This window comes from Bombyx mandarina, chromosome 13, assembly GCF_030267445.1.
Source record: "Bombyx mandarina strain Sakado chromosome 13, ASM3026744v2".
Classification (NCBI taxonomy): domain Eukaryota; kingdom Metazoa; phylum Arthropoda; class Insecta; order Lepidoptera; family Bombycidae; genus Bombyx; species Bombyx mandarina.
Window position 1 is genome coordinate 5,750,323 of NC_143220.1, and position 12,102 is coordinate 5,762,424.

Genomic DNA, 12,102 nt, shown 5'->3' on the forward strand with positions numbered 1-12,102 from the left:
CGAGGCACTGTACGACCTGGGTACCCCACATCTCCCTATCCTGGTGACACTGGGAATGGGGCTCACCCGGGTTGCGACCTCGCCCCTACGACCGAAGGTCGACTGGGAGCTCTTTAAGAGACGACTAGTCGACCTTCCCGTGATTCAGGACCCCAACACCCCTGATGGGGTCGACGATGCGGCAACCCGCCTTGTTGACTCCATCAGGGGAGCGATCGACCAGGCGACGACTCTTGTGCCCAGCGGCGGGCCCAGAGGTATACTCCCGGCCCATCTGAAGGCGATTATTCGCCGGAAGAGGGGCTTGAGGAGGCTCTGGGCGACAACTCGTTGTCCCAGGATAAAGCGCGAGCTTAATGAACTGGAAGCGGAGCTGGCGACAAAGATTAGCACCTTCCGGGGCTATGCCTGGCAGGAGAGGATCGAGGAGGCCCGCGAGGACCCCTCCTCAGTATCCCTTCACCGGCTTTGTCGCCAGCTCTCAAATCGGCCTGCCCCGACTTGTCCACTCGTGGACGAGAGGGGCAACCGATGCTTCTCGGCTCAGGCCCGCGCCGATATCCTGGCCGAAATGCTGGAGCGGCAGTTCGCTCCTAATGACTCTGCACCCTCAGAGGCCGCATTCCACCAATCGGTGGAAGAGAGCGTAGCAAGCCTACTCTCCTCCCCGGTGCCACCGTTGGGAGATGGTGATTTCATCACTCCCAGCGAATTGCGCCTCATCATCAAGCGGATGAAGAGGCGCAAGGCGCCGGGCGAGGACGGTATTCCCTCCCTCGCTTTTTTCCACTTCCCTGAAACGGTCGTGTCATATATGACACGGCTGTTCAACTCCATTCTGTCCACAGGACGCTTCCCGGGAATTTGGAAATTGGGCAAGGTTATCGCCTTGCCCAAACCCGGCAAGGACAGGAGAAATCCCTCCAGTTACCGTCCGATCACGCTGCTGTCGCACGTGGGCAAGTTGTTCGAGCGGCTGCTGCTGAGAAGGATGTCGCCGCACATCCTTCTCAGACCCGAGCAATTCGGGTTTCGTAGCGGTCACTCGACAACGCTGCAATTGGTCCGCGTCATGCATCACTTGGCGGATCGGACCAACGCGCGCCAGTACACGGCCGCAGTCTTTCTCGACATCGAGAAGGCCTTCGACCGTGTCTGGCATGCGGGACTGATCCACAAGCTGTTGCAGAACACGGACCTCCAGCACGCCTACGTGCGACTGCTGGGGTCGTACCTGGAGGGAAGATCCTTCCTTGTCGCGGTCGAGGGCGCCAAGTCGTCGGTGCGCCCAGTCACGGCCGGAGTTCCGCAGGGGAGCGTCCTGGCACCATTCCTCTACGCTCTCTACACCAACGACATTCCCACGCTCGAGGGCAACCTCGAAGCGTGGGAAGCCGACGTGAAGTTGGCGCTGTTTGCCGACGACAGCGCCTACTTCGCGTCATCCAACTTCCCCTCTGCGGCCATTTCGAGGATGCAGAGGTTATTGGACTTACTGCCCCAGTGGCTGGACCGATGGAGGGTCGCGGTCAACGTGGGGAAGACCGCGGCTATTCTCTTCGGTCCGGTCCGCACAAGAGTCGTCCCGGGACAGCTCAGTCTCCGTGGCGCTAATGTCGAGTTTAGATCCAGCGTCCGGTACTTGGGGGTCGATATCGACCGGAGTTTGGGGATGACCGCCCACGCCAATAAGGCGTTGGCGGCCGCTCGCTACGCGAGATTCCTCCTCCGGCCGGTGTTGGCCTCCAGGTTGCCGGTCAGGACTAAGCTCGGCATTTATAAGACGTATGTCCGTTCCCGTATCACGTACGCAGCTGCGGCCTGGTATCACCTCATCCCGCAGGTCATGCGGGTGAAGTTACAGGCCCAGCAGAACCTGGCTCTTCGCACGATAGTCGGAGCAGGGCGTTACGTCAGTAATGCCGTAATCGCCCGGGATCTGGATGTGGAGTCGCTCGAGGAGTTCATCCGGAGGCTAGCTCGTAATCTTTACGAGCGGGCTGACGGTGGACCCCACGAGCATCTCCACAATTTAGCTCCCTTGCACGCTAGACCACCTGAGGGTCTGGCGCTACCAAGGGAGCTACTGGAACCCCCGGCTATGGTAAGATAGTCGGCTTAATCGGAGTGATATGGGAGTGCTCATAATGAGTGCCCCCATGGGACTGAGCTGTCCACACTCGTCACTTCCCCCCACATTGTTGGGGTGCCCCCCTATGGGGACCCATTTTCCACCCCCGAGGGTGGACCACTCCCCCGTTTGGGGAGTGTTTTAATTCGGCCCCTCCCCGTGACGGACTTCCCCTTCTGGGGAGCCCTTAACGGGTGAGCGCCAAACTAGTGCCGCGGCTCCCCCTCTGATTTGTAGAGGCGGGGCCGCGGCATGGGGCCGGTGGCGGGCCCCTCGTAGCTGCTGACTGTTGTCCCCGTGTAAATAGTAGTGTAGTTTAGTTTGTAGTTAGTTAGTAAGGAAAAAAAAAAAAAAAAAAAAAAAAAAAAAAAAAAAAAAAAAAAAAAAAAAAAAAAAAAAAATAAAAAAAAATTGGAGGACAACACGACGCCGGAGGATCCTGCTGCCGGGCGTCATCCCTGGAGCCATTCAAGCCCATCGTATTATGTTTAAGTATATATGTTTTGTCGATGTAGTGCAGCCGTGCACGCTGCGAACAGCGTACCTTTTCCCCAAGTCCTCCCCGCATCTACTTCACCCCTGCCTTATATGGTAGGGAGTTTCAGCCCGGGTAGTGGGGTTTGCCCCGAGGCCCGTTCCGTGCCCCCGAAAGGGGGTACGACGACCCTTCTTGCTCTTGCTTTACGTCATCGCGCGCTTCATCCGTCGCGACCTCGATCGTTTCGAGTTCAGGCTCCGATACCGAATCGGAGATGGATTTCGAATCCGCGTCAAGCCCTCAGCCTGGAACTTCGGATGGGTTCCAAACCGTAACGCGCGGAAAAAAGCGTACTCGCGCCGTGGAGTCCCGGAGCTCCACGACGAAGCAAACTAAATCCGCGACCGCCTCCCGCCCGCAGGTAGTCGTGACACCGGAGTCGGACTCCGCTCGCCGCGTAACCCCGCCGCCGCGTCCCAAGCCCGCGCCCGCTCCCAAAGTAGCTGCCCCGCCCCCGCTGATACTTCAAGAGAAGACAGCGTGGAATCGCGTGTCCCAGGCCCTTCAGGCAAATAAAATTAACTACACCCATGCGCGTAACGTCGCGCATGGGATTCAGATTAAGGTCGCAACGCCGGGCGACCATAGGGCCCTCTCAGCATACCTCCGAAAGGAGAACATAGGTTTCCACACCTATGCTCTTCAGGAGGACCGCGAGCTCCGTGTAGTAATACGCGGAGTACCGAAAGAGCTAGACATAGACTACGTTAAGGAGGACCTGATCGCTCAGGCACTCCCTATAGTCAGTGTGCATCGGATGCACAGCGGGCGGGGCAAGCAGCCCTACAACATGATACTCGTCGCGTTGGAGCCAACCCCGGAGGCCAAGAAAAAGATCTCATGCCTCTCGACAGTCTGCGGCCTATCCGGGGTCTCCATCGAAGCCCCCCATAAACGTGGCACTCCCGGGCAGTGCTACAGATGTCAGCTTTACGGCCACTCGGCTCGTAATTGCCACGCGCGCCCCCGCTGCGTAAAGTGCCTCGGCGACCACGCCACACTAGATTGCTCGCGTGTTAGGGAAACCGCGACCGAACCTCCAAGCTGTGTCCTATGCCTTAAGCAAGGGCACCCCGCGAACTACCGTGGATGTCCTAGGGCTCCGCGAAAACGTCCGACCCACCCAGCCCCCCGAACCGTCGGCCCAAAGACTTCGGCGCCTTCAGTGCCGAAACCCGCCTTCGTGCCGGCTGCAGTTCCCACGGTGTCGGCGTGGAAAAAACCGCTGCCGTATACGAAGGCGGGAACGGAAACCGCACCCCCGCCCCCGCTCGTGACACGCCCCGCGCCCCAGCCCCTGCTTGCACCTCGCCCCGCGCCCGCGTTCCGTCCCCCGCAACCCTCTGCCGTCAACGACTTCGCGCTCGTGCGTGACTTCGTCACCGCAGTCAACTTCGACCGTCTGCGATCGTTCGCAGACGCGATACGTAGGTCGGTAACCCCCGAACAGCGGCTCGCGGCCGCTTTCGATCACATGGACGTCTACGAGTCCGTGTCGCGTACGTTATAAAATCTTTACCGATAATCAATGGCGCAAAAAGGTAGAGAAAAACCGTATTCCCTTACGTTAGCATTCTATAATGCTAACGGACTCGCGCGGCAACGCGATCAAATCTTTGAATTCCTCCGCGATAATCTTGTAGATATTCTATTAGTGCAGGAAACCTGTCTGAAGCCCTCGCGTCGCGACCCGAAAGTCGCGAACTACGTCATGGTTAGGAATGACAGACTCACCGCCTCCAAAGGCGGGACTGCCATTTACTATAGACGGGCCCTGCACGTTGTCCCTCTCGATACTCCCTCGCTCTTACATATCGAGGCGTCAGTGTGCCGTATCTCGCTGACGGGACACCAGCCGATCGTCATCGCATCCGTTTATCTCCCCCCGGACAAGCCCCTCCTGAGCAGTGACATCGAGTCACTGTTCGGCATGGGAGACTCCGTCATCCTGGCAGGCGATTTAAATTGCCACCACACTAGGTGGAACTGCCATCGTACTAACGTTAACGGTAGGCGTCTCGACGCGTTTATAGACGACCTCACCTTTGAAATAGTCGGTCCCCCAACTCCAACATGTTATCCGTATAACATCGCGCTCCGTCCGAGCACTATAGACCTGGCATTGCTTAGGAACGTAACTCTGCGCTTGCGTTCCATCGAAGCAATGTCAGAGCTCGACTCAGACCACCGACCTGTCGTTATGCAGCTCGGTCGCCCTCACAACCCAGTCACTGTTACGAGGACCATGGTGGATTGGAATAAGCTGGGCACGTGCCTAGCCGACGCCGCTCCGCCAATCCTTCCTTACGGCCCGGATTCGAATCCATCCCCCGAGGACACCGTCGAATCCATAAACATCATTACCGATCACATCTCTTCCGCGATCATTAGATCTTCAAAAGAAGTCGATGTGGAGGACAGCTTCCACCGCATCAGACTGTCCCCCGATCTTAGGAATCTCTTAAGAGTTAGGAACGCGGCAATCCGGGCCTACGATCGTCTTCCCACGCATTCAAACCGGATTCGGATGCGTCGTCTACAACGCGAAGTCCACTCCCGCTTAAGCGACGCGCGTAACGATAATTGGCATAGTTATCTAGAACAACTCGCGCCCTCCCACCAAGCATACTGGCGACTAGCTAGGACTCTCAAATCCGAAACTACCGCTACTATGCCTCCCCTCATACGCCCTTCAGGCCAACCACTGGCATTCGATGACGATGACAAGGCTGAGCTGCTGGCCGATGCACTGCAAGAGCAGTGCACCACCAGCACTCAACACGCGGACCCCGAACACACCGAGTTAGTCGACAGGGAGGTCGAGCGCAGAGCTTCCCTGCCGCCCTCGGACGCGTTACCCCCCATTACCACTGACGAAGTTAGAGACGCGATCCACAACCTCCAACCTAGGAAGGCACCCGGCTCCGACGGCATCCACAACCGCGCGCTAAAATTTTTGCCAGTCCAACTGATAGCAATGTTGGCTACAATTTTAAATGCCGCTATGACGCACTGCATCTTTCCCGCGGTGTGGAAAGAAGCGGACGTTATCGGTATACATAAGCCGGGCAAACCGACAAACGAAACTTCTAGTTACCGTCCGATTAGTCTCCTCTCGACGATAGGAAAAATTTACGAACGGCTCCTTAGGAAACGCCTCTGGGATTTTGTTACCGCGAACAAAATTCTCATTGACGAACAGTTCGGATTCCGCTCTAAACACTCGTGCGTACAACAAGTGCACCGCCTCACGGAGCACATTCTGATAGGACTAAATAGGCGTAAACAAATCCCGACCGGCGCCCTCTTCTTCGACATCGCGAAGGCGTTCGACAAAGTCTGGCACAACGGTTTAATTTATAAACTGTACAACATGGGAGTGCCAGACAGACTCGTGCTCATCATACGAGACTTCTTGTCGAATCGTTCGTTTCGATATCGAGTAGAGGGAACTCGTTCTCGTCCCCGTCAACTGACCGCCGGAGTCCCGCAAGGCTCCGCGCTCTCCCCGTTATTATTTAGTTTGTATATCAATGATATACCCCGGTCTCCGGAGACCCATCTAGCGCTCTTCGCCGATGACACGGCTATCTACTACTCGTGTAGGAAGATGTCGCTGCTTCATCGGCGACTCCAGATCGCAGTAGCCACCATGGGACAGTGGTTCCGGAAGTGGCGAATAGACATCAACCCCACGAAAAGCGCAGCGGTGCTCTTCAAAAGGGGTCGCCCTCCGAACATCACTTCGAGCATCCCACTCCGTAGTAGGCGCGCAAACACCTCCGCCGTTAGTCCCATCACTCTCTTTGGCCAGCCCATTCCGTGGGTCTCGAAGGTCAAATATCTAGGCGTCACCCTCGACAGAGGGATGACATTCCGTCCCCATATAAAAACGGTACGCGACCGCGCCGCGTTTATTCTAGGACGACTCTATCCAATGCTTTGTAGTCGAAGCAAACTGTCCCTCCGTAATAAGGTAACTCTCTACAAAACTTGTATACGCCCCGTCATGACGTATGCAAGCGTAGTGTTCGCTCACGCAGCCCGCACCAACTTGAAATCCCTTCAGGTTATTCAATCACGATTCTGCAGGATAGCCGTCGGAGCGCCTTGGTTCCTTAGGAATGTGGATCTCCACGACGACCTGGAGCTCGACTCTTTTAGTAAGTATCTACAGTCGGCATCGCTGCGCCATTTTGAGAAGGCGGCACGACATGAGAACCCTCTCATCGTAGCCGCTGGAAATTACATACCCGACCCAGTAGACCGAATGGTAAACCGTCGACGTCGCCCAAAGCACGTCATTACGGATCCTCCTGATCCATTAACGGTGCTTTTAGGCACCACAAGCACCGGTCACCGTCCTCGTCGAACCCGTCGCTTGCGACGAAGGGCTCGACGAGCGAACTAACCCATAGACACAGCCCACTGAGTTTCTCGCCGGATCTTCTCAGTGGGTCGCGTTTCCGATCCGGTGGTAGATTCTGCGAAGCACTGCTCTTGCTAGGGTCAGTGTTAGCAACTCTCCGGTTGAGCCCCGCGAGCTCACCTACAAACGTTAGGGTGAAGCTGAAATAGCCTCTCAAGGCTATCAGCATAGGTAGGAAAAAAAAAAAAAAAAAATATTTTTTTTAATGGCGATAAGACGAATTTTTTTGATCATTTCAAAATTAGTAATCAATTCAAAACATACAGAAAACTTTTTGTTTATTAAAAATTTATGTTTCCTTGTTGACCATGACTTGATTAATTAGCATGCTTCCTACGCTCGCGTTATTTTTTTATTTTTTTATTGCTTAGACGGGTGGACGAGCTCACAGCCTACCTGGTGTTAAGTGGTTACTGGAACCCATAGACATTTACAACGTAAATGCGCCACCCACCTTGAGATATAAGTTATAAGGTCTCAGTATGGTTACAACGACTGCCCCAACCTTCAAACCGAAGCGCGTTACTGCTTCACGGCAGAAATGGGCAGGGTAGTTGTACCTACCCGTGCGGACTCACAAAAGTTCCTACCACCAGTTCCATGGGACTGGCCCGTCTTGGTGAAATGATGTCTTATCCGAAGATTGTAATATCATGCTTGTAAAAGAATAGGGTTTAATCGATTTAGCTCTGTCATCCGTATCTACCGATGCCAAATTGTCAGAAATGACCCGAAATCCAACTTAATAAAAAAATGTGTACGCTAACATACTGCCAACTATTATACCTATTACTGAAAATCAAATTCACATTTATATTGGAAGCGTACGCTCTTGTAGTCACTTACATAAATATAGAATGAAACAGTCAAAGGATTTATGTCTCGACTCAAAAGTCCGAATGAAGGTTATCATTTCATTGATCTCTTTGTCAAACGAATCGTGCTGAGCTTACGGTATTTTGGAGTTAAAATTATAGTAGAATTATTTTATGTGAGTCCGCACGGGTAGGTACCACCACCCTGCCTATTTCTGCCGTGAAGCAGTAATGCGTTTCGGTTTGAAGGGCGGGGCAGCCGTTGTAACTATACTGAGATCTTAGAACTTATATCTCAAGGTGGATAGCGCATTTAAATTGTGGATGTCTATGGGCTCCAGTAACCACTTAATACCAGGTGGGCTGTGAGCTCGTCCACCCAACTAAGCAATAACAAAAATCAAAATAAAAAATCGGTTTGAAATTAGTATGAACGTTCTACCATTTCTGCTATGCCCTAAAGTAAGTACAGCTTCTTAAGATAAAATTTAAAGGTAAATCTCAAGGTGAGAGATGGCGTTTGACTTGTACCGGATTATAACTTCGGGAATCACTTATCTCCTGATGATCTGTGAAATCTATAGTCACAACTTTCATCGCCAATCTCCTTACTATTACCATGAAGCAAACACGTGACTCAGAAGTCGTCGTGGCCTAACGGATAAGACGTCCGATGCATTTGTGTTGAGCGATGCACCGGTGCTCGAATCTCAGGCGGGCATCAATTTTTCTAATGAAATACATACCCAACAAATGTTCACGATTGACTTCCACGGTGAAGGAATAACATCGTGTAACAAAAATGAAACCGGCAAAATTATAATTTGCGTAATTACTGGTGGCAGGACCTCTTGTGAATCCGCGCGGGTGGGTGCCACCACTCTGCCTATTTCTGCCGTGAAGCAGTAATGCGTTTCGGTTTGAAGGGTGGGGCAGCCGTTGTAACTATGCTTGAGACCTTAGAACTTATTCTCAAGGTGGGTGGCGCATTTACGCTGTTGATATCTATGGGCTCCAGTAACCACTTAACACCAGATGGGCTGTGAGCTCGTCCACGCAACTAAGCAATAAAAAATAAATAAATAAAACTTTTTCTTAAGATTAGAAAACAATTCGACTTTGAAGTTTAAGTTACTTATTTAGTCTTTAGTTTTCTAATTGCAACCCAGTCTTGTACGATTCTAGACTATTATAAATCATAAATGTAGTACTCAAAATCAAACAACTTACAATAAAGAATATTCTCAATACAAATCCACGGTCAAATCGTAACTTCATTTTGCTGGGGTTCAGCTCTCGCTGGATGGGTTGTTAGCCGCTTTCCGGCTTTGAAAAACAGAATGAGAGTACCAAGAATGCTAGTCACGCACAACACGTAGCCACACTTGATGACTTCATGCCGTTCTAATCGGCGGACTAAACAATCTTGATCCTCACGAATGTAATGATTACGAAGAGAGAAAATTATCTGGATGATTTTTTTTTAGTTCGATCCTTAATTATTTTTTACAGATTTACCATATTATTGAAAACTGGTGGTAGGACATCTTATGAGTCCGCACGGGTAGATACCACCACCCTGCCTATTTCTGCCGTGAAGCGTTTCGATTTGAAAGCGGGACAGCCGTTGTACTGCTAAAAGTGAGACCTTAGAACTCATGTCTCATGGTGGGTGGCAGCATTTACTTTGTAGATGTCTATGAGCTCTGGGGACCACTTAGCACCAGGTGGGCCGTGAGCTCGTCCACCTATCTAAGCTATAAAAAAAAACTTGTGAATAACGTGTTGTATTGGAATAATTAATGAGCTTCTGTGGACGTATGTCGCTCCAATTCGCCATTCATTTCTGGCACAAAAAAAAACTTGAGAGGTATCAAGGGACACCCGGATGGAACGAAGTTCCTATCGATTAATTAGTGAAGGAATTGTAATATTATTATTTTTTAAGTTATAATAACCACCTGTATACAACAAAAATAATCGTCGCGACACCATACTGTTCAATGCGAAATATAAAGACGAAACGAAAATAGCTGGCTTGCTTTCTATGAGAGAGATAGAGAGAGAGAGAGAGATACAGACAGAGAAACACGCGCACGCCGCACGGCTTACAACTATAGCAAAAAGTGTCGTTCCAACTTTTGGTCTTAATTTTTTCCGTCTAGCCCCCTTTCGCAACGCGCGATAAGAAACTTCGTTCCAATAATACTTTCGCCCTACATAGCAATTTAAGATAACCATACTATGAACTGTTGACAAGAATGGACTAAATTACAAGAAATGGTGACGATAGGCCGCGTTTCTCCGACCGGAAGGTGGATCGCGGGCTCCCGGCCCGTCGACCGAGGGAGCCGGTGGTCGTGTCGCCGGCGACCACCGGTCCGGCGTCTGGGGGACGGCGGGATAGATGTATTATGCTCTGCGTCAACCCTGTCCCGCCGTCTCAATGGTACCAACTGGGCTCCGACCCAGTTCGGGGTCAGGCGCCGACTGTAAGCGCCAGGAGTTTTTGGTGAGGTTCAATTTCCATAGACCACACACCAGATCCCCGACCGCATGCGGGTGGCGATCTCCTTTAATGGTTTTCTCCTGTAAAATATTACAATAAATTACAACGATATTCATGTTCTGGTGTCCATGGGCTCTAACTAGCATATTACACCAGGTGGGCTCTTATATCTATAATCTCTATATATAAAAATGAATTGCTGTTCATTAGTCTCGCTAAAGCTCGAGAACGGCTGGACCGATTTGGCTAATTTTGGTCTTGAATTATTCGTGGAAGTCCAAGGAAAGTTTAAAATGTGAGAAAATATAAAAAAGCTCGGAATTACATAAAAACAAACAATTATGTTTTTCCTTTGATGTGTCCCCTTGATGTGTCTTTTATTTATCGATTGAGGCATTACGAAGTCAGCCGGGTCAGCTAGTATCTAACAAAGATAAAGTCGCATCATCCATAAAAGAATTCGGTTATTCGATAATATGTGATAAAACAGAACATCAGAAAAAAATCTAAATTTCGTACAAAATAGAATTAAGGCTCTTAAATCCGTATTTTTACAACCGAGAACAAACTTTCGGTGGAGTGATGTTCACGTACAAAATAATCCATAAAGCGAGTGCCTTTCGGTGCGAAACCTTTGTTTATTGGTGTACAGTACAGAAACAACAGGTTTTATTACTTTAACGTACCTTATTCTTAGACTGTCGATATAGAACGTATTAGAGATATATCTACAAATATTTTTACTTTTTTTCTCCCTATTTAAAAGTAGAAAAGACTTGATTATGTTAATGTTCAGTTTTTGAACATCAAAATGTCAGCGAGCGACATCTGCCACGACACCAAACCTCTTTCAAGTCCAACCGTCAATAATAACACACCAAATTTATATTTCTCTTATACCTAATTTGGCCTTTAATTTGTCATATAAAGGTACAATAAATATCTCAAAACAATGAATAAAGTCCACGCTCAATTGCCACAACGCAACAGTTAATAACAAATAATAATGTATCAAATTTGAAAGAACCTGTAGGTTTGTCTATTGAGAATTAAATAAATAAAGCCTTTTATTTCGTACAAGTGACATAAAAACAAAAATTGAATGCAATATGATCTATGCTATTAATTATCTAATAAATAATATGTTTGTAATTAATAAGCGTTGTAAATAATAAGCGCAGCGTTGGGCGTTCCCCTGCCCGTTGGACCGATGACTTGCGGCGATATGCTGGGAGAGATTGGATGCGGAAGGCGGAGGATCTTCATTGTGGCGGACTATGGGAGAGGCCTACATCCAGCAGTGGATAGATACAGGCTGATGATGAATATGTTTGTGGAATTATATTAAGGATTGCATTCCACTTGCAAGAGCCCCTCCTCGGGTAAAGGCCTCCTCCAACGATAGACAATCTTCTCTAGATTGCGCAAATTTAACCCAGTTTGTAGCTGCTACTTTCTTTATATCGTCTTCCCATCTAGTGTATGGTCTTCCCCTCCTTATTTCTTCTAGTGGATCCGTCCATATTGTTATCTTTTTTGTCCTATTGAGAATTAGGGATGTATTATAAGTTCCAGATCACCGTTCCGATTTCAATCTCAAGTGTCACGTGGGTACCGGAATTCACGTTGTGGCATCTATAGGCTGCGTAGCTACTCAATACTGTATTTTTATTGCATTGA